General features: G+C 44.3%; 1 long non-coding RNA gene across 2 annotated transcripts; it reads right to left on the bottom strand.

Moving 5' to 3' along the window:
* Positions 1–1588: 1588 nt before the first annotated feature.
* LOC135319172 (uncharacterized) lies at positions 1589–20737 on the bottom strand. Of its 2 annotated transcripts, none has more exons than XR_010377622.1 (3): positions 20567–20737; positions 2570–2771; positions 1589–1991 (listed from the first exon to the last, which is right to left on the bottom strand). It is a non-coding gene; the product is annotated as an uncharacterized LOC135319172 (long non-coding RNA). The 2 variants fall into 2 exon arrangements; XR_010377623.1 differs by lacking the exon at positions 20567–20737 and adding an exon at positions 13229–13561.
* Positions 20738–23086: the final 2349 nt, after the last annotated feature.

The following is a 23086-nucleotide window of genomic DNA, read 5'->3' as shown; positions in this document are numbered from 1 at the left end:
ATCCCTATGTCCTAGGACAGCAGCAAGGGCTTCTGAGGGCTTTAACCCCAGAAGAGTTCCTGTGGTCTGGCCTGGCGTCTCTGGGACAGGGGCTCCCCGAGCTGGCCTGGGGTGGGGCCCTGATGCCCTCCCTCCACACAGCTGACATTCAGAGGTAGGGGACACACCTCAGATCTTCCCACAGTGGCTTTGTCTGGCTCCTCAACTATTACAGGCCATTCCGGAGACAGGCAGGGGCCCACTCAGACCGAACACACACTCCACCACCCACTCATCTTCCCCTCAGGAGCCAGCCCGCCTGGAAACAGCCCTAGTAGCCTGGAAACAGCAACCCTCATCACATCTTTGCCACATGAGACAACACGGTGAGAGAGCTCTGCAAGCGGCAAAGCTCCCCAGGGCGTGGTGGATTGAAGCCGACAGGGGCCGCGTGGGCCTGGAGCCCAGCTAAGGCAGCTCCCCAGCAGGGCAACTGCTAGTGGGGGACACCTGCCGCTCAGCCCCTTCTTTGGTCCCGCATGTGGGAAATCCCAGGCAGTGCCACCTGCTAAATCGCTCTGCCTGGCTCAGGGAGGGCCTGTCCAGAGGCTGTGTCCAACTACAGAAACTTCTGGAAACCCAGCTTACTGTTCCAGGCACACTTGGTTGTGGCCTTCCCAGGACCCATCGCCATCTAGCCACCAGCCCTACACCATGCTGGGGAGAGAGTGACCTAGACAGGGCAAGGGGGTGGTTAAGGGGTCATAGGGCCTGCTTTCCTCAGTCAGGGGTCATCATCCTCTGAGAAGCCCTCAGCACTGACCTGGTCAGCTCAGTGGTCCCTGCAGGGCTGCGGGTTCAAGGGAGAGAGGAGGGGTGCTGCGAAGGTCTCTGAGGAAAGTCAGGGGAATATCAGTAAAGGAGGGAGTAGCTCACAGCCAGGCCACCTTGGGACCACGTCAAGACCAGAGATGGGGAAGGGGGCAGTGGGGCTCAGGGGAAGCCTTGGAGGAGGCCTCACTTCCCTAGGAAGAGACTGTTCATGGGACAAGGGGGCAGCTCTGAGGGCTCCCAGGCCCTCAACCAGGCCCCTTGCCCATCATAGTCAGGGAGAGCCCCCGACCCAAGCCCATCTCCACAAGCTCAGGAGGCCACAGCCCAGCCTGGTCCTGTTACGTGAAACCAAAAACCTCAGGACCCAGCAAGTCCCTGCAGATGGCCTGCTCCCTACTGCCCAGCCCAAGTGCCAGAACCAGCAGCATTGAAGGGACCAGCAGAGAGCGCCGGGTTGTGGCCCTGTGCCTGGAGGTGTGGCTGCACACAGCTCCTGAAAGCAGCGTCAGCCCCACCATCTTGGAGATGATGCTCTACTGTTCCTTCATTCAACATGTGGGGAAACTGAGGCCCAAGCAGGAGAAAACTGGCCCAAGGGGACAGAGCTGAATCAGCCCAGCATCTCCACTGGGCATCCAGGACATGCCCCAGGCCATCCTCCCATATAAGGCTGCTGCTTTGAACAGACGTGGCTTGGAATACCGGGGGCCACTCCCTGGCGGTGGGACCTCCAGTGGCTTACTTAACCTCTTAGAGGCTCACTTTGCTTCTCATGTAAGGACGGCAAAGGCTGAGGGGAGTGTGAAGATTGGAAAGCAGGGTCGAGTACTGAGCAACTTGTCACAGACTATCTTGTTTAGTACTTACAGAAAATATCTGCTCCTTGGGGTTGTTAGAAGCCCACTTAGCGAAAGTGGAGCCTGAGCCCAAGATCACACAGCTAGAAGGCAGAGAGATTCATACCGGGGAGGAGAGGGGGTGGGGCACCACCATGCTGGCCCTGGAGACGCTTAGCTCCTGGTGGGGCCCTGCTGGGGCGTCAGGTCGAGGCAGAGCTAGGTGCCGGAAGCCAGGCGTGCGGATGCCACCAGGTGACACCACTGACACAAGCAGCAGAGGAGTCCGGCTGGGCAGCCACCCCGGAGGCGGCCCTGGAGGTCCTTCTGCAGATGTCAGCCCTGCCGCAGAGAAGATCATCCTCAGAGGCACAGGGGGTGGGCAGGGGAACAGAATTGTGAACTACCCACGTCCAGGACCCATACCCACTCAGTACCGGGCCCACAGCCCCCCTTCTGCCTACTGAGCTGGCCCAGGAGCCCAACCTGGAGCCCAGGACCGGAGCTCAACCTGCCCCCAGACCGCCCTCAGGACCCTCCCTCCCTGGTAACTAACTACCTCCAGCCCCCGTCAACTGCTCCTTCTCCTCACCCCACTGCAGTCCAGCAGCAGGTCCCCGAGAACAAGCCACCCTGACCTTCTGCCCCTTGGCGACCCCGGAGCCCTCTGTCCGCAGCCCAGCCCCTACCCACCCTGGGGCTCGCCCCCAGCCCTATTCTGAGCCCAGGCTCCGGCTCAGCCCGCTAGAGCACTCCTCCCCACTCAGGTCCCATCATGTGTCCCCATGGCCTACGGCTCCCCACCAGCACCCCTGCACCACTAGCCTCAGTCCAGTGCCAGCTCCTACCCTCTGTGTAGCCCACTGCCCATCCAGCTTCTCTCAGTTTGGGGCCCTTGGCTGCCACTGCTCTGTACTGACCTGCACCCAGATGGAGCGCTGGACCCTTGGCACCACCACCACGGCCGGGTGTGTGACCTTGAGCCCCTTGTGGGGCCAGGGAGCCACAGACCCTTGCTGGGTTCACTGCAGAGGCTGGGCGACGTCACAGCCTTGCTCCCAGTCCTGCCGGGGCGCCCACCCGCTGCTGCTGAGCTCAGCAGTGAAAGGAGGGGCCTGGGACCTAGAGAGAAGAAATCGGACCTGGGGTGTCGGAGGACTCTGCCAGCAGGACGCAGGGAGAGGGCCTAGCCTGGAGGGGCCAGAGTTGAGCCAGGAGAGCCTCCTGCATCCCTCCTGGTCTCTGGGCCTCTTCCAGGCCCAGGAGAGTAACTCCCCCAAGAGAAATCAGAGATGGTGCCCCCATTCCCAGCTTAGGGACACACAGGGTCAGGGGGAGGCTCTCCAACCTCAGGTTCCAGTCAAACCCTGCTGAGTGGGGCTGGTAACATCTGGAATTTCCAGAGCTGAGCCCGCAAACAGCTTTATTTCAGCATCTGTGGAAAGGGTCAGAAAGCTGCACTGTTGGCAGAAAAATACACACATTACAAATGTTAAACGAAAAAGATCAGGGTGCTCTGAGAAGGAACAGTAGGGCCTCCTGAGTAGATGACTTTCTTCTCATTTTTTTTTTTATTGTTGCAAAATACACATAACGTAAAATTTACCACCGTAACCATTTTTTAAGGGAAAAAAATATTGAAACATACTGACCAACAATATTATGGTAGTTCCAGGTGTACTACGTAGCGATTTGACATTTGTGTGCAGTATGAAACGATCACCGTAAGTCTAGTGACCATCTTTCTCCATACAAAGTCACTACAACATTACTGACCATGTTCCGTGTACTGTACAGTACATGCCCGTGGCTTATTTATTTTATAACTGTCGATTTTTACCTCTTAATCCCCTTCACCTATTGCCCCCACCACCCTCCCTTCTGGTAATTACCCATTTGTTCTCTGTATCTATCAATCTGTTTTCATTTTGTTTTGTTTTGCTTTTCTTCGTTAGATTCCCCATAGAAATGAGATCATATGATTTTTAACTTTCTCTCACTTATTTCACATGGCATAACACCACCTAGATCCATGTTGTTGCAAATGGCAAGATTTCATTTTTTTAAATGGCTGAGTAATATTCCATTGTGTATAGTATGTATGTATATATACATATATACAAATATACAACATATATACGTTGTATGTGTGTGTGTATATATACATACAAACATTTATATATATATACATATATATATGTGCCTATATGCATCACATCTGCCTTATCCATTCATGTACTGATGGGCATTTAGGTTGCTTCCATTTCTTGGCTAATGTAAATAATGCTGCAGTGAACATTGGGGTGCATATATTTTTTCAAATTAGTGTTTTCATTTTCTTCAGGTAAATACCCAGAAGTAAAACTGCCTATGATATGGCAGTTCTATTTTTAATTTTTTGAGGGAACTCCATGCTGCTTTCCTTAGTGGCTGCACCAATTTACATTCTCACCAACAGAGCACAAGTGTCCTCTCTGCTGCACATCCCCACCAGCACTTGTTATTTGTCACCTTTATGGTGACAGCCATTCTGACAGTGTAAGGTGGTATCTCATTGTGGTTTTGATTTGCAAGACGTTGAAAAGAAAACCTAAATGTAAGTGGGAGTTCTCTAGGCAAGGATTGTGAGGAGATCATTCCAGGTAGAAAAGTATGTGTACAAAGGCCCAGAGATTAAAAAGAGGAAAATAAGGAAACAATCCCATTTACCATCACATCAAAAAGAATAAAATACCCAGGAATAAAGCTACCCGAGGAGGTAAAAGACCTGCACTTGAAACACTATAAGACACAATGAAAGAAATTGAAACTGATAAAAACAGATGGAAAGATACACTCTGTTCTTAGATTGGAAACACTAATATTGTTACAATGACCATACTACCTGAGGCAATCTACAGATTCAATGCAATCCCTATCAAAATACCCATGACATTTTCCACAGAACTAGAACAAATAATTTCAGAATTTATATGGAACTTCAAAAGACCCCAAATAACCAAAACAATCTTGAGAAAGAAGAAAAGAGCTGGAGGAATCATGTTCCCTGACTTCAGACTACACTACAAAGCTACAATTATCAAAACAGCATGCTACTGGCACAAAATAGACACACAGGTCAATGGAACAGAATACAGAGCCCAGAAATACACCCACACATTTATGGTCAATTCACTATGACAAAGGAGGCAAGAACATGCAATGAAGAAAAGACAGTCTCTTCAATAAGCGGTTCTGGAAGAACTGGACAGCTACTTGTAAAAGAATGAAATTAGAACATTCTCTAATACCATATTCAAACATAAACTCAAAATGGATTAAAGACCTAAATACAAGACTGGATTCTATAAAATCCCTAGGCTGTAAGAAACCTAGACTCCTCTTCTAAAGAGCAGGTATATACTTAACTTGCTTCAAAACAAGACAGAGAAAGCATGTTGAAACTACATGGCCTGGTTCTATCCCCAGTACCTCCATTAAAAAAACAAAAGAAAGAAAGAAAGACAGAAAGTAAGAAACTACACAGGACTCTGGCCAGTTTCCCACGACAGCCCCAGTGTGTCCCCCAGCCTGAGCCGCATGCTGCACCAGCCCTGCTTGCTCTGTGGTGCAGCTGCACACTAGGGTGAAGGCTGCAGTGGTCCAGGGGAGTGCTCAGTTGTGAGAGGCAGGGCCAACCCAGACCAGGAACAGCATCTGAACGGATTGCGGGCAGCCATTACTGGGACTTAAGGGCAGCACATCAGCAGTCCAGGACTCAGACTGGGACCAGGGTAACCATAGCTCATGCTCAGATCCATGCTGAACACCGGCTCCAGGCCCTTTTGCTCCAGCACTTCCCTATTCTTGAGCAAGAGTGTTGGCTCCAGGAGGAGGGAGAGCACACACTTAGAGGGAGTAGAGCCAGCTCAGATCCAACCCTCAGGGCTCCTGTTCCAGCAACTTGGGACACACCCCAACTCCTAACAGGGTGGCGCTAGACGCTGAGCAGAGGAGAAGCCCTGGCTCACACCTGGATCAGGCTTTAGCATCTCCATCTCCAGCCCCACCTGCTACCAGGGTGATAGTTGCAAGAACACCCTAGGGAAAGATGTGACTCATACTCATGTCAGATCCCGCTCTCCCAGCAAAACCACTAGGCAAGTGCAGACTGTACTGGAATGTTCCCACATAAGGACACCCCATCAAAACATCAATAATTAACTGTTTCATGTAATTTCATAGAAACAGAGAAAGTTAAGCAAAATGAGAAGACAGAGGAATTTGTTTCAATTAAAAAAATAAGAGAAAACCCCTGAAAAAAAATTAATGAAACAGAAATAAGTAACTTATTAGATAAAGAGTTCAAAGCATTAGTAATAGGAATGTTAACTGAATTAGGGAAAAGAATAAACACAATGAGATACTTAACAAAGAACTAGAAAATATTTTTTAAAAAGTCAGAATTGAAGAATAAAATACCTGAAATGAAAACACACTAGAAGGGATTAACACAGACTAGGTGATACAGAAGAACACATGAGTGATCTAGAAGATAGAATAATGGAAATCACTCAATCAGAACAGCAAAAAGAAAAACAAATTTTAAAAATGAGAACAGTTTAAAGGACCCTTCAGACAACATCAAGTGTACCGATGTTCACATAGAAGGGTCCCTGAATGAGAAGCGAGAGAGAAAGTGGTGGGAAATGTATTTGATGAAATTATGGCTGAAAACTGCCCAAACTTGAAGAAGGAAACATATCTGTACAGGAAGCACAGAGGGTTCCAAACAAGATGAACCCAAACAGACTCACATCAAGATGTTATCATAATTAAAACAGAAAAAGTTAAAGAGAGAATTCTAAAAGCAGCAAGAGGGAAAAAAAGATTGAGATAAAAGTGAGCCCCTATAAGGCTATCAGTTCATTTTTCTGCAGACACTTTGCAGGCATGATAACATTTAATAACGTGCTGAAAGGGAAAAACCTGCAAAGTAGGACACTCTGCCCAGCAAGATTATCATTTGGAACTGAAAGAAAGATAAGGAACTTCTCAGACAAGCAAAAACTAAAATAGTTCATCAACAGTAAACTTACCCTAAAATAAATGTTGAAAGGTCCTCTCTAAGTGGAAAAGAAAAGATTATAACAAGAAGTAAGTATCTATAGGAGTGGAAAAATCCCACTAGTAGAGGCAAATACACAGCAAAAGCTGAGGATCCACCACTTAAATACACCGGTACAAAGATTAAGGGACAAAAAAACTGTAAAATCAACTTTGAGCACAACAGTAAAGGGATAAACATAAAGATGTGAAGTATGGCACCGAACCCACACAACGTGGGTAAGGATACGATTTTTAAACGTAGCTTGTTTAGAATGCGTTTGGACTTAGATGACTACCAGTTTAAAACAAGTAGATACAGTTATAGGTCAACATACATACACCACATGGTAACCACAAATCAAACCCTGCAGCAGATCACAAAAACTAGAGAGAAAGGAACGCAAGCATACCACTGAGGAAAATCAAACCAAAGGGAAGAAACTAAAAGAAGAGCAGAGAAGAACTACAAAAACAACCAGAAAACAAGCAGAATAAGCACCTATCAATAATCACTTTAAATGTCATGGGAATAAATGCACCAACCAAAAGACAGAGTGGCTGACTGGCTTTTAAAAGACTTGTGCATGTGCTCTTTACAAGATTCACTTCAGAGCTCAAGACATGGGCAAACTGAAAGTGAGGGAATGGAAAAAGATACTTCATGCAAATGGAAATAATGAGAAAGTGGGGCAGCAACACTCATAGCAGACAAAATAGATTTTAAAACAAAGTCTGTAACAAAAGACAAAGAAGGGCATTATATAATGATAAAGGGGTCAATACAAGAAGAGGATATAACACTCGTTTACATTTGTGCACCTATTACAAGAGCATCTAATTACATAAAGCAAATATTAACAGACATAAAAGGAGAAAATTACAATAATGCAATAATAGCAGGAGACTTTAACACCTCACTTAATGGATATTTCACCCAGACAGAAAAAAAAATCAGTAAGGAAACAGTGGTCTTAAATGACACGTTAGACCAGTTAGACTTCCTCAATAGCTACAGGACATTCTATCCAAAAACAACAGAATACACATTCTTTTCAAGTGTTCATAGAGCATTCTCCAGGATGGATTACACACTAGACCACAAAAGAAGTCTCAACAAATTCAACAGGACAGAAATCATATCAAGCGTTTTTTCCAACCAAAATGGTATGAAACTAGGAAATAATTACAGGAAGTAAAATGGGAAACGCACAAACACATGAAGACTAAACAACATGCTACTAAAAACTCAGTGGGTCAATGGAGAGATCGAAGAGAGATACCGCAAGACAAATGAAAAGGGCAACACAACTTTCCATATTAATGGGATGCAGCAAAAGTAGTTCTAAGAGGGAAGTGTGTAGCGATATAGGCCTACCTCAAGAAACAAGCAAAATCTCGAACAACCTAACCTTCCATCTAAAGGAATTATAATAAGAATAAACAAAGCCCAAAGTCAGCAGAAGGAAGGAAATAAAGATCAGAGAGGAAATAAATAAAATAGAACCCCGCCCCCCAAAAAACCCAATAGAAAAGATCAAGGAGACCATTTTTTTTTTTTTGAAGAGACAAAGTTGATAAGCCTTTAGCCAGGTTCATCAAGAAAAAGAGAGGACCAAAACAAACAAAATAAGAAATGAAAAAGGGAGATGACAACTGATGTCACAGAGATATATAAGACCGTCACAGAACACTGTGAACAGTCATATGCCAACAAATTGGACAACCTAAAAGAAATGGACAAACTTCTAGAAACACTCAACCAGCTAAGACTGACTCAGGAAGAAATAGACAATATGAACAGATCAATCACTAGTGAAATGGAGTCTGAAAAAAAACTTCCCATCAAACAAAAGTCCAGAACCAGATGTCATCCGAAGGGAATTCTACCAAACATATAAAGAAGAGCTAATTCCTATCCTTCTCAAACTATTCCAAAACATCGAAGAGGAGGAAACACTCCCATATTCATTCTATGAGTCCACCATTTCCCTGATACCAAAATCAGACAAAGACACTACAAAAGAAGACTGCAGTCCATTATCTCTGATGACTATACACACAAAAATCCTCAACAAAATATCAGCAAACCAAATTCAAAAATATATAAAAAGGATCGTATGCCAAGATCAAGTGGGATTTATGCCAGGGATGCAAGGATTATTCAATATCTGCCCCCAAAATAAAAAAACCCAATGTGATACACACATTAAAAATAAAAGGAAGGATAAGTCACATGATCATCTGAATAGATGCAGAAAAAGCATTGACAAAATTCAACATCCATTCATGATAAAATCTCTCATCAAAGGTGGTATAGAGGAAACAAATCTCAGCATAATAAAGCCCATTTGTGACAAAATCACAGCTAACACTACTCAATGGTAAAAGACCGAAAGCTTTCCCTCTAAAGTCAGCAAAAGATGAGGATGCCCACGAGTGCTGCTTCTGTTTAACATAATGTTGGAAGTCCTAACCATGGTAATCAGACAAGAAAAAGAAAAGACGTCTACATCGGAAGGGAAGAAATAAAACTGTCACTACTTGCGTATGACATAATACAATATATAGAAAACCCACCAAAACACTATTAGGACTAATAAATTCAGTAAGGTTATAAGATACAAGATTAATATTCAGAAATCTGTTGCTTTTCTATATACTAATAATAAACTACCAGAAAGAGAAAACAATTCTGTTTAAAACCACATTAAAAAGAACAAAACACCTAGAAATAAACTTAACCAAGGAGGTGAAGGATCTACACTATGAAAACTATAAAACACTGATGAAGGAAACTGAAGGTCTACAAAGAAATGGAAAGATATCCCATGTTCACATACCAGAAGAATTAATATTGTTAACATGTCCATGCTACCAAAGCAATCTACAGATCTAGTGCAATCTCTATCAAAATATCCATGACATTATTCACAGCCCTAAAATTGATATGAAACCAAAAAAGACCCCAAATTCCCAAAGCAATCTTGAAAAAAAAAAAAAAGAACAAAGCTGGCTAATATCAAAAAGTCTACCTATAATAAATGTTGGCAAGGACATGGAGAAAAGTGAACCCTACTATACTGTTGTTGAGTATATAAATTGGTGCAGCTACTATAAAAACAGCACAGAGATTCTTCAATAAACAAAAATAGAACTACCATATGATCCAGCAATGTCACTCCTGGGTATATATCTGAAGAAATGAAAACACTAATTTGAAAAGATACAAGCACCCCAATGTTCATAGCAGCATTATTTGCAATAGCCAAGATATGGAAGCAACCTAAGTGTCCATCAACTGATGACTGTGGTATATATACACCACAGAATACTACTCAGCCATAAAAAAGAATGAAATTCTGCTGTTTGCAACAACATGGATGAAATTAGATGGTATTTTGCTTAGTGAAATAAGTCAGACAGAGAAAGACAAATGCTGTATGTTATCATACATGAGGAATCTAAAAAATAAAATAAATGACTGAATGTAACAAAACAGAGACAGACTCACAAATGTAGAGAACAAACTAGTTACCAGTGGGGAGAAGGAGGAGGGGTACGAGATAGGGGTAAGGGATTAAAAGATACAAACTGCTATGTATAAAATAAATGAGCAAGAAGGATATTATACAGCACAGGGAAATATAGCCATTATTTTGTAATAACCTTAAATGGAGCATAACCTATAAAAATATTGAACTGTTGTACAACTGAAATTAATATAACTTTGTAAACCAACTATATTCCAATTTTTTAATTAAAAAATATAAACAAACATAAAGGGAGAAATTGACAGTAATAATAGTAGGGGATGTTAATACCATACTTACATCAGTGGACAGATCATCCAGACAGAAAATCAAAACTCTGGCCTTAAAGGACACATTAGACCAGTGGGGAGGGTATAGCTCAGTGGTAGAATGCATGCTTAGCAAGCACAAGGTCCTGGGTTCAAGCCTCAGTAGCTCTATTAAAAAGATAAATAACAAATAAACCTAATTACCTCCCTCCCATAAAAAATTAATTTTAAAAAAGGACACATTAGACCAGATGGAATAAATAGATACAGACAGAACATTTCATCCAAAAATAGCAGAATACTCATTCTTTTCAAGTGCACATGGAACATTATCCAGGATATATATGCCACAAAAGAGGTTTCAACAAATTTAAGAATGTTGAAATCCTATCAAGCACCTTCTCTGAACACAAGGGTATGAAAGCAGAAATCAACTACAAGGAAAAAAATGACAAAAAACAGATGGAGGCTAAACGATAGGCCACGAAACGATAGGTCACTGATGATATCAAAAAGTAAATAAAAAGTACCTGGAGACGAATGAAGATGGAAACACAACAATCCAAAATATGCAGGACACAGCGAAAGCGCTTCTAAGAGGGAAGTTTGGAGCAATACAAGCCTGCCTTAGAGAAAAAGAAAAAGCTCAAATAAACAACCTAACTTTACACCGAAAGGAACTAGAAAAAGAACATTAGTATAATAAAAGTTAGTGTAATAACAGAAATAAAGAACAGAGCAGAAATAAATGAAATTGAAAACAATAAAAAAAAAAGATCAATGAAACTCAGAGCTGGTTCTTCGAAAAGATAAACAAAATTGATAAGCCTTTAGCCTTCTTAAGCCTTATTAAGGAAACAGGCAGATCCAAATAAATAAAATCAGAAATGAAAGAGAAGCTACAACGGACACCACAGAAAGTCAAAGAATCATAAAGAGATCACTATGAACAATTTATGCCAATAAAATGAGCTACCTAGGGGAAATGGGTAAATTCTTAGAAAGTACAATCTCCCAAGAGTGAATCAGGAAGAAACAGAAAATATGAACAGATCATCAGTAATGAAATTGAATCAGTAATAAAAACTCCCAACAAACAAAAGTTCAGGACCAGATGTCCCCACAGGCAAATTCTTCCAAAAATTTGGGAAGAGTTAAAAACCTGTCTTTCTCAACTTATTCCCAAAAATGGATGAGGAAGAAATGCTTTTGAATTTATTCTAGAAGCACAGCATCACCCGGATAACAAAACCAGACAAATCCAGCACAAAAAAGAAAATTCCAGGGCCGTATCGTTGATGAACACAGATGCAACATCCTCAAAATATTAGCAAACCAAATACAACAATGCATTAAAAGGATCATACACCAAAATCAAGTGGCATTTATTCCAGTGATAAAAGGATGGCTCAATACCAGCAAATCAGTCAACCAATGTGACACACCCCGTTAACAAACTGGAGAATAAAAATCATGTAGATGCAGGAAAAGCTTTTGACAAAATTCAACATCCACTTATGATGAAAAGTCTCCACAAAGCGGGTAGGCGGGAACATACCTTAGCATAACAAAGGTCATATATGACAAACCCAGGAGTAAATCTAACAGAAGATATGGAAGACCTTTTTGACAAAAATATAGAACTATTGAAATTTATTCCATTTTACACCATGGTCATGGATAGAGACTCAATATCATAAATATGTCAGTTCTCCTCAAATTAGCCCATAAATGCATACCATTCCAATAAAAATCCCAAAAGGTTTTGTCATGGAAATCGGCAAGCAGGTTCTCAAATGCAAATCGAAGACCAAAACACTGAGAAGAAATGAGATTTTGAAGAACCAAAATTAGTTGAAGGTCTCACATGCCAGATATTGGTACTAATTACAGTTATTGAAATTAAGACCATGTAACTTTGGCACAGAAATAGATGAATAGAGCAATGAGCATAGAAAGCCTGGAAATGTGGGAATTTTGTATTAGAGGAATGGCATTACAATTCTATGAGGAAAAGATGGCCAGGACTATTGGCTATCCATCTGGAAAAAACTAAATTCAGCTCCAGCTTCACACCTTACAAACAAACCAGTTCCAACTGGATGGAAAAGAAATATGAAAAGCAAACGTTGAGTCTTTAACATAAAATACAGGAGGCTGAGTGGGGAGGGTATAACTCAGCGGTAGAGGGTGTGCTCGGCACTCATGAGGCCCTGGGTTCAATCCTCAGGACCTCTATTAAAAATAAATAAACCTAATTATCCCCCCCAAAAAATAAGTAATTAAATTTTTAAAAAATACAGGAGGCTGTCTTTATGACCTTAAGAGTGGGGACAGGATTTCCTTAAAAGACACACAAAGAGTGGCTGATGAATCTGAGATTAGATTTAATTTTTTTGTTGGGGGGGAGAAGTAAAGTAAGTGGGTTTGCTCACTTATTCATTTATTTTGGGGGAGGTAGTAGGGCTTGAACCCAGGACCTCATGTATGCTAGGCATATGCTCTCCTGATTGAGCTCTACCCTCCCCACTGGTTAGCTTTAAATTTCTGTAGTTCAAAAGTACTGTCAAGTAAACTAACAAGCCACCAACAGAAAGATGACATTTGTAGCGTATATAATTGACAAAGAATTAGAATTCAAAATATCGAATGAACGGCAAATCAATTAAAAAAAAACAGAAAAATGTATTACCTAAGCTGGCTCGTTCAGCCGATTGGCGGCAAGCCACAAGCCGAACGCTGAGATGCCGACGTTTGTAGCAGAAGGTTTTTTCAGGAGGCGACCAAGCCAGGAGACGGAGACTAGATCTCAAATCGGCCTCCCGGAAGGGGAGGGGCTCAGGATATCGACGGGGTAGAGCTGAGCGCGGGTGGGGAGCGTGGGGAAAGGTAATTGCAGACAAGAAAAAAGTGGGGCAATGGTCCTTCTGCCCAGGTGCTGCTAAGCAACAGTCTTCATGAGACACCTGTTCTGAAAATGGTGATGTTAGCTTGTTCTGAGGATGGCGTGTTTGGCTCTCTGACATCAAAAGGTTACTGAGTGGACACTCACACATGTCCAGTTTGGAGGGTCAGTGGTCTTAGCAGTCTTAAATGGCTTAAGCTAGAACTGGACACAGCTGACTACAAGCTCCTAAAAACACAACTTGGGCAAACGTCTGCATTGTTTAGGCTACTTGAAGCTTGGAGGACATGCAAGTCGTTTGGCGCAACCATAAAGCGAGCTTGAGCAGTGAAGGCAGGTGACAGGTGCAACGGGTCTAACTAATGATTACCTTCCATTTCAAATATACAAAAGATAAGTACCAAGAGGCAATTCACAGAAGAGAAAATCAAAATGAGAGAAGACATGACAAATGCTCTTCTCTAGCAACCAAGGACACCCCAGTAACAATGACCATTTTAACACACATCAGACTCGTGAAAATTGAAATGTCTGGCTCATCCAATGTTGGAGGTAATGTGAACAGTGGTGGGAGTGTGTCTTGGTACTGCTTGGAGAGCAATTAAACATAGTCTTGAAAAGTTAAAATGCACACACTCTGTGATCCAGAAATTCCAATTTTAGATTTTAGGTATATGCACTAAAGAAACTCTCGCACATGGACCCAAAGAAACATGTAAAAAAAAATGTGTATTGCAGCATGATTTACAGTAGCCAAAGATTGAGACTAACCTAAATGTCCATCGATAGGGCATGGATAAATGAATCATAGTAAATATTCACAACGAAATATTTAGCAGCATTTAAAACGAATACACTCCAGTTCATCTAACAACATTCGCTAAACATCTCAAAACTGTGATGTAGAGTTAGAAAGGGTTCTGGTCCCAATTCCAATGTGTTGGGGGCGGGTTTCTTCGCACCACCACGAAATACTCCTGACACCAGGATTGAGTGTCTTGCAGTTCAACTCAGTTCTGACACGATCTGCTTGGAGGCAGGATCAAATCCCACAGGTAAAGGGTGCGGTCCTACAGGACCACGCCTCCTGCCATCACTACTCACACCAGATGCCAATAACAAGTTGTCCCCTGGGCTTCTGACCCATTGGCTATAGAGCAGAGGGTCCAACCACCTCAGGTTCAATCAATTTGCTAGAGCAGTTCCCAGAACTCAGAGAAACATTTTACTTCCTAGATCACTAGTTATTTACAAAAGGATATACAACTCAGGAGTATCCAGACGGAAGAGATGCTAGGGCGAGGTATGGGGAAAGGGCAAGGGGCTGCCACGCTCTCTCGGATCACTCTCCATCCTTTTGGGGTTTTACGGAGCATTCATTAGGTGGGCGTGATTGATTAAGTCACTGGCCCTTAGGGATTAATTCAACCTCCAGCCCCTCTGCCACCACAGAAATCAGGGGTTGGGCTCATGGCTGCTTCCCCTGGCAACCAGCCTCCATCCTCAGGTGCTTTCTATAAGTCACCTCATTAACAGAAACCCAGTGGTGGTGGCAAGGGGCTTGTTATGAATAACAAGATAGCCATTTCACCTTTATGGCTCTGAAACAATTTCAAGAACTGGAAACAAGAGAACAAATATTATAACAAAAGATGTTCCTATTGCTCTTATGGCTCAGGAAATGCCAAGGGTTTGGGGAACTGCGAATCAGGAACTGTGGATGACGACCAAATAGACATGAGAAATATGTTTTTGGTCATCTGAATGACTAATATATATTTCTTATCAATCACAGTATTGCAAGAGTAAAGGGCAGGTTGCAAATGAATGTGTCCTGGGAGATACCGACATTGTCATCAGTTCCCAGGGACCCAGCGCACAGGCTGGGCTTTCTAGCCTCCTGCTCCCTGGTGACAGAAGGCCAAGGCTGGGCCGGAGCAGGACAGAGACCACACGAGACCTCTGCGTAAAGGCAGGAGCCCTAAATCACTGACCCCCAGACAGTGAACTAGAAGAAAAAGAACCGCCATGACGAGGGAGGCGGTGGGGACAGATTGTCCAGTCACAGCTTGAGAGAAGAGAATGGACAATATTCCAGAGCATCCCTCACCCTCACCCTCACCCTCACCCTGGGGGGTTAGGTCAGAACTCACAGTGCCCGTGAGGCTTGAAAAACATGAAGCCAAATTCTCATTTAAAGTGAGCCTCACTGGACAGTACACCTGCACCCGGCAGCTGTAAACACAGATCCCTTCTGGAGGAAGGCACTTACACCTACGCCTGAGAGCATTCCCGCAGGTGAAGTTCCAAGGAAGACGATCTCAGTTAAAAAATCATCAAACACTACAAAACAAGCGATCACGAGCAAAAGAACTGCAGAGACAATTGACTGCAGAGTTAGACCTTCCAAGACTGCTGCCCTTAGTGTTAGCTGACACAGTTCATCAATCAAGACACGTAAACAAATGAAAGTACATACTGGAAGTATGACGAAACAAGAGAATGTGAAACTGACCAGACTAATTTAGGGGGAAAAAACACAAATAGAGACTTTACATATATAAAATATAAAAAGTAAAAAAATTTTAAATGGGTAAATTAAACAGCAAGTTAAATATAGCTAAAGATAAAATTAGTGGGTTGGCTTAAGATGGGTCCAAAGATATTGTCAGAAAGCAGCATGAGTACACAGAGACTCAAATATAGAAGACAGAGTAAGAAAGTCTGGCGTATCTAGTAATACAACTTCAGAAAGAGAGACTAGAGAAACTGTAAAATAAGCAGTATCTGACGAGACAGTGGCTAAGAATTTTCCAGCATTGATTCAGGAAGTCCAATAAATTCTAAGTATAATAAATAAAAAGAAGTCCACAACCAGAAACATTCTAGTCTAACTCTAAAGTACCAAAGACAAAGAGGAGATGTTAATAGCTGGAAAATGAAAAACCAGTATCTACATAGGAGCCACAAATAGACACCTACCTCCTCAGTGGGACCCAAAAGACAGGGCAACGGTATCTTTGAAGTGTTCAGAAAAAATAGGGTCAACCTAGAATGATGTACCCAGATAAATTATTTTCAAGAACACTAGCAAAATAAAGACATTTCCAGACAAAATAAGGGTAACAGAAAGAAGTAAGGTCTGAGGTGCAAAAAGGGAATGGTGAGAAAAAGAAGCAAACACGTAGATAAAACAAAACTAGTACTGAGCTTATAAAACAATGGCAACAATGCCCAATTCGTGGGGTTGAAAACATCAAGGTAGGAGCCCCAGTTCTGGTGAAGACGGAGTAGACACACTCCACCCTATCTCTCCCCGGCTGATTACAATTAAAACCCTGGACAGAACACATGAAGCAACTATGGAGGACTCTGAAAATAAGAGCAGACAGATTGGAGAGAGAAATCAGAACTCAAGTAAAGATATGGCAGCAAGTTTGCGGGTTTGTTTCGGGTTTTATCCTCCCCGATCTCTCAGCTCCGACTCAGAGCGTCCTGAATCCCAGAACTGCATAGTAGGCATGGGAAGGAAAAAGCCCCAACAGAAACCGTCCTTGTCTGATCAGAGGCCTGGGAAAGAGAGAACAGGAGGAGAGTCCTGGTTTTGCTTGCAATCCCACTCAACCCTGCCCTGAGGCAAGACCCAAAGACGCACTCTCCTGGCAGTAGTGGCAACCCAGCCGCAGACGTGGGACCACCCGACAGAGAAACTAGGAAAGGAAAAGTCCTTCTCTCTGACCGTAGAACCTAGGGAAGGGAGCCCTGGCGGTTGTAAGAGATTGGCCGGAGTCCCCTTCTTTTCTCCCTCCCCTTCCTCTCGCGCTTCCCCGGACACAGACGCAGCCCAGAAAGTGCGTGCCAGAGGTGATGAGCAGGCTGAAGCCTTGGCTTTCTATTTTTAAGAGGAGGCAGCTTGAAAGAGAACCTCCATCAGCTGCATATGAAGTCCCAAGTCCACGTCCAAGGTACACATACATGGAACTGATCCTAAAAACATACTAAAGGCTTTGAAAACTAAATTGTGATGAAGAAATCTAAATTGTAAGGTTTCTTCACGGTGGCTCTCTCAGAAGAAGGCAAGGATTTGGAAGAGAGGTGGAAAAAGGGATACTTACAGAGGAAAGAGTGGGCAGGATGTAGGAACTCACTAAGAGACAGGCTGGTGGCCCAAGGCCAGTTCCGTAGGTCTGTTCTTATACCTCCAGGCCTTATGGAGTAGTTATAGACCAGAGAGAGAGAGAGAGAGCGAGAGCGAGAGCTGTGCAGAGAGGGCTGTTTGTTCAGGCAAGAGGGATCCTACCTGGGCCCCAGGATCTAGAAAGTCTTGAACATAAAAACACAAGTGCATTAATGAAAGACACGTGAACATCAGGGTCACCTGGAATCCAGCCCCCATTGCTGGCCCAGTGCAACCTATGACCCAAGGAGAGAGAACTCATGAGTAACACCCTTCCGGGCCCAGAGAAGGGCTTCTCCCCAGTTCGCCCCAGTCCTGACCCAAAGGGGATGGGACCCACATGCCGTAAGGGCCTGGGAGTTGTGCCGGTGTTCACATCGAGGACTGTCTGTACGTGTGGAGGAAATGACAGAGGAGTACAAACTGACAGAGCCATTGATTCACTTTGGTGAACAGGAATATAATGAAGCCCAGTCACAATATTACAGAGTAGACGTGGGGCAGAAATGGAGCTGATGCGTCCACAAGCCAAGGTGTGCTGAGGACTGCTGGGAGCGCCAGCGGCTGGACGAGACAGGCAAACATCCTTCCTGAGAGCATTCATATGGCCCAGAGGACGGAGAGATTGTGGATTCTGGCCTCTAGATCTGTGAAGGAATACATTTCTGTTGTTTTAAATCACAAATAAATGAGTACCAGGGGCCAGTGACACGCACAACATGAAGTTCTCTGGGCTGAGATGAAGTGTGTGCCGTGTTCAGGACCTTGGCTGAGGTCAGTTTGCCAGTTCAGGTCGGGTAAGCATATGCTCAGCCTTTCAGGGTGAGAGGCTGAAAGGTACCAAAGATATTACAAGGTAAGGAAGAACAAAAGAGGGGCGTCGGGGAGGAGGAAGGAAGGAAGGAAGGGGAAAGAAAGAATTTGGGGTGGGAGAGTGGACACCCATGTTCAGGTCATACAATAATTCAGTTGATATCGTGAGAGTATTTACACATGAAAACTGGCAAATGCTCCTTTTCTGCAGGCTGTTTGGCGAACATTTACCAGCACAGCCCTGCTCTGAGGGGAAGTGCCGACAACCATCTCCTGGTCCCATCCCTGTAAGCTTCCTTTACTTCTCCCAGCTGGGAGCCCAGCAAGGTCAGGGTCAGGCTTTGCATCCCGGTTCTCAGCCCTCTGCTCTCATCTCCTAGAAGCTCCGTCAGCATTTGTCAGGTTGATCAGGACCTGACGAGCATGAAAAGGAGGCCGACAAGTGAGGAAGTCTCAGTCACACAACAGGTGAAACTTGCGAATAGGACAGAGGCAGGAACTACAGATGCAGGCTCTGGAGTCAGATTACTGGGGCAAATGGCTTCCCTCCCCCGAACCTCAGCTTTCTCATCTGTAAAGTGGGGGTAATAACAGCACCTCCCCTGGAGGCTCCCAGTGAGGACAGAATGGGGTGACAGAGGACCCTGCACGCAGCCTGGAAAGCTACATGGATTTAAGGATCCCTCCTTTAAAGATCTCTCCTTCTTCCTATGAACCTGACTGCCCCACACACTCTGCCGGTGACAAGGAACCAAAGCTCCGTGAGCCAGTGCCCCAGCCATTCCTCAAGCATCTCCGTGTGCAGCAGGAAGACAGCACAGAAAAGGGAAGCCTTGGTTGTAAGTGTGGCCAGAGGGCTGCTGACGTTTGTCACTGCAAGGGGAAGTGGTTGGGAGCACGGGCTCTGGGCTCAGACCCACCACCACAGCATTTACACGCAGTGTGGTCTCAGCTGAGACTCATAATCTCACTTGGGAACTGAGTTTCTTCCCATGTAAAATGAGGATCCTGCCTACCTCCTGGGTTTATCAGGAGAATGCAGAGCTATTTTTAAATATAACCTGGATTTGTTTTAATCAGGTGTGGTAAGACACACAGACGTGAAACTGACTGTTACGAAGGAAGCCGTTTATACTCACAATCGATAAAAACAAGATTCCAGGCACTCCACGCAGGGCTGTGCAGGGAGGCACCAGGCTCAGTCAGGAGGCAGAGGGTGGGGGAGACAGGGGAGGAGACTTTGTTGTGGGTTCTGTGAGAAAGGCAAGGCAGGGCAGAGCAGGCAGGTTTAGGATTGGCTGGTTTGAATAATGTCTGCGGACTCTGGGGATTAGCAGCCTCCTTAGTTGCCTGGCATCTGGCCCTGGGATGAATACAGCACAAGAATATGGAGAATAAGAGTCAGGTAGAGGAGGTGGCTGGGAGTGGGGTGCTCTGGACTGGTTGGTTTGCATATGAAGGGTGAGCTCCTGGACATGTCCATTGTTGTCCCTAAGAATTGACAACCCTGGCAGGGGCAGTCTCTCCCTGGTCTGTGAGGTCCCCAGATATCAGAGCATCAAGAATACAGCAACTGAGAAAACATAGTCAATACAAGTGCGAAGCGCCCAGCACACAGTGAGTGGGAGACGTCATCCCGCCTGCTTCAGCACCAACTGTGGGGCCTGGGTCCCCCTCTACTGTTTCACACGGTGAGTCTTCTCTGCTCAGCTGGACTCTAATTCCTGGAGCCCTGGAGGGCTCACTGCACGTCTGCATCCAACCAGGGCAGGACAAGCTCTCCCTGAGCCCCCTCCCCCCAAAAAACAAGAGGAAGTAAACAGACGGCTGAGTCCGCAGAGGCCCACAGACAGTCCGTGGGAAAGAGCTGAGACCAAGACCTTGCCCCTCATTTCTCCTCCTTCCCCATCCTTCAGAGAGCCCTTTGTCATCTTCCTGTGCCTGTGAGCCCTGCCAGGTCTCAGGGGCCATGCTCACATCCCTCCTGCCTTTGTTTCCCAGACCTGGAGAAGCGGCCAGCTGAATGAAGCAGGATGAATGACCATCTCTGGGACGGGCTGTGGGAGGAAGGGGAAGTGAGGGGTGGGGGAGGGGCAGGCACTCGGGTAAGCACCAAGTTGACAAGGTGCACAGACCTGAGTGTGCTCCGCATCCAGATCTGGAGGGTGTTAGAGTAAGTGAGTGTCCTCTCTGAGCCTCGGTTTCTTCCTCTGTCAGGTGGGAGTAAAAACTCCTCCATCTCACAGGACTGCTGTGAAAAGGAAGTAACACACGGCAGGATCCCAGTGCCAGTGGCCTTGCCCCAGGGCAGTGGTTCTCAAACTTCAGCAGTTCCGGCTGGGGCCTGAGAACCAGCGTTTCCCCTAAGTTGCTGCTGGTCAACACTGTGACACCCACTGTGACACCCACGGGTGGTATGACTGGGTCACATGGTAGGTGTAGGTGTAACTTTTTAAGGAATGGCCAGAGCGGTTGTACCCTCTCACATTCCCACCAGCTGGGTGTGAGAGCTCCGGCTGTTCCACGTCCCTGTCAACAGTCAGTATGATTGGTCTACTGATTGCAGCCATTTAATGGATGTATGATGGTATCTTGCTGTGGCTTTCATTTGCATCTCCCTAGTGACTAATGATGTTCCACATCTTTTCGTGTGCTTGTTACCTATATATCTTCTTTGATGAAGTATCTATTCACATCTTTAGCTCATTTTTTTCATTGGAATTTTGTTTCCTTATTAGAGTTCATTGTATAGCATGGATATACAAGTCTGTTACATGATCTACAAATATTTTCTCCCAGGCTTGGTAGCATCTTTTGAAGAACAGAAGTTATTAATTCTGATGAACTCCAGTTTTTCAATATTTTCTTTTATGCGTCATGTTTTTGGTGCTGAATCTAAGAAACATTTGCCTAACCCAAGGTCACAAAGATTTTCTTCTATCTTCTTGAGTTATATAATTTTAAGACTTACATTTAGGCCTGTAAATCATTTTGAGTTCATTTTTTAATATAATGCAAGGTATGGAATAAAGTTCCTTTCTTTTGTATACAAATGTCAAATTGTTCCAGTAGCGCTGGTTTAAAAGACTATACTTTCTCCACGTAGTTGCCTTTGCATCTTTGTGGGAAATGAATTGATCATAAAAGTGTGGGTCTATTTCTGTGCCCTCTGTTCTGTCCCATTGACCTATTTGCCTACCTTGATGCCAATACGTCTTGACTACAGTACCTTTTAATGAGTCCTGAAGTCAGGCAGTGTAAATCCTCCAAAATTGTTCTTCAATTGCAAGTTTTTTGGGCTGTTTTAGGTATTTTGAATTTCGATAGGAATAGGGATTTTAGAATTGGCTTGTCAATTTCTACAAAGAAAACCTACTAGGATTTTTATTGAGATTATGTTAAATCTACATATTTTTGAAGGAAAATTGGGATCTTAACAATACTGAGTCTTCTCATGAAATCTCCATTTACTCATCTTTAATTTTTCTCAACAATATCTCACATTTTCAGTGTTCAGATCTTGCACACTTCCCATCATATTTATTCCTACATATTTCATGTCTTTGATATTATTGTAGCTGGCCTTGTTTTCATTTCAGTTCCCGATTCTTTGTTGTTAGTATAGAGAAACACAGCTGAGTTTTGTGTACTGATCTCGTATCCTACAAATTTGCTTAACCCACTAATGGTTCTGGTAGCTTTTTTGTATGTTCCGTTGGATCTTCTGCATAAACAACCGAGTCATCTGTGAATAAAGACAGTTTTTACTTCTTCCTTTCCAATCTGGATGCCTTTTGTCTCAATTATTGTACCTGCAGGGTTTTAATTTATAGAGACGACTTGAGTGATGACTCAGAAAGCTTAATGCCATTGAAAGAAGATTTTTATTACTTACATTTCCCAGAGGTAGAGGGTACACTGGTGGTGGGGAAGCACCAGCGTCATTCAGGAGGCAGAAACAAGAATGAGGATGAAGAAAACACATTCTTTATTATGTTTTCTGCGGGAAAAGCAAGGCAGGACAGGGAGACAGTTTAGGATTGGCTAGTTTGAATAATTCTGGTAGGTTTGGACTATACACTCTGTCCTTAGTTGTCTGGTACCTGGCCCTGTGTTGACTTAGGGCAGGGGAAATATTGGCTTGATGTGTGAGGTAGATAAAGGAGATGGGTTAGAGTAAGGACCCTGGAGTGGTTGGTGTGCATATGAAGGGCATGCTCCCAGGACAGCCCTTTGCTGTCTCTAAGAATTAGCTGGTCCTGGGAGGGGCAGCAGCTCCTTGGGCCGTGAGGCCGCAGATGTCACAGCATCAAGAACACGGAAAATTAGAAAATACAGTTAGTCCGATTAGCCCTGTGGTGAGTGCAAGCCAAACAGATAAATGCAGAATCTAAGAAAATATAGTTACAGAAATCTCATTTGTGTTTCTTGCCTTATTTCATGGGCTCGAACCTTCCAGCACAATGAATGCAGGTAGTGAGAACACACGTCTTTGCCTCATCCCCAATCTTGGGAGGGCAAGTAGGAGCAGGGTGGGGTGCCACGGAGGGGGAGGGGCTGGGGCAGTGGTGGATGTGGTCAACGAGGGAGGTGGACGCTTGGGAGAAAGCGAGGAGGACCTAGGGAGCCCTTATGTGGAAGCAGCAGGGCCTGAG

This window comes from Camelus dromedarius, chromosome 24 (genome assembly GCF_036321535.1).
Source record: "Camelus dromedarius isolate mCamDro1 chromosome 24, mCamDro1.pat, whole genome shotgun sequence".
NCBI lineage: Eukaryota > Metazoa > Chordata > Mammalia > Artiodactyla > Camelidae > Camelus > Camelus dromedarius.
This window is presented reverse-complemented; position numbering and strand designations above follow the sequence as displayed.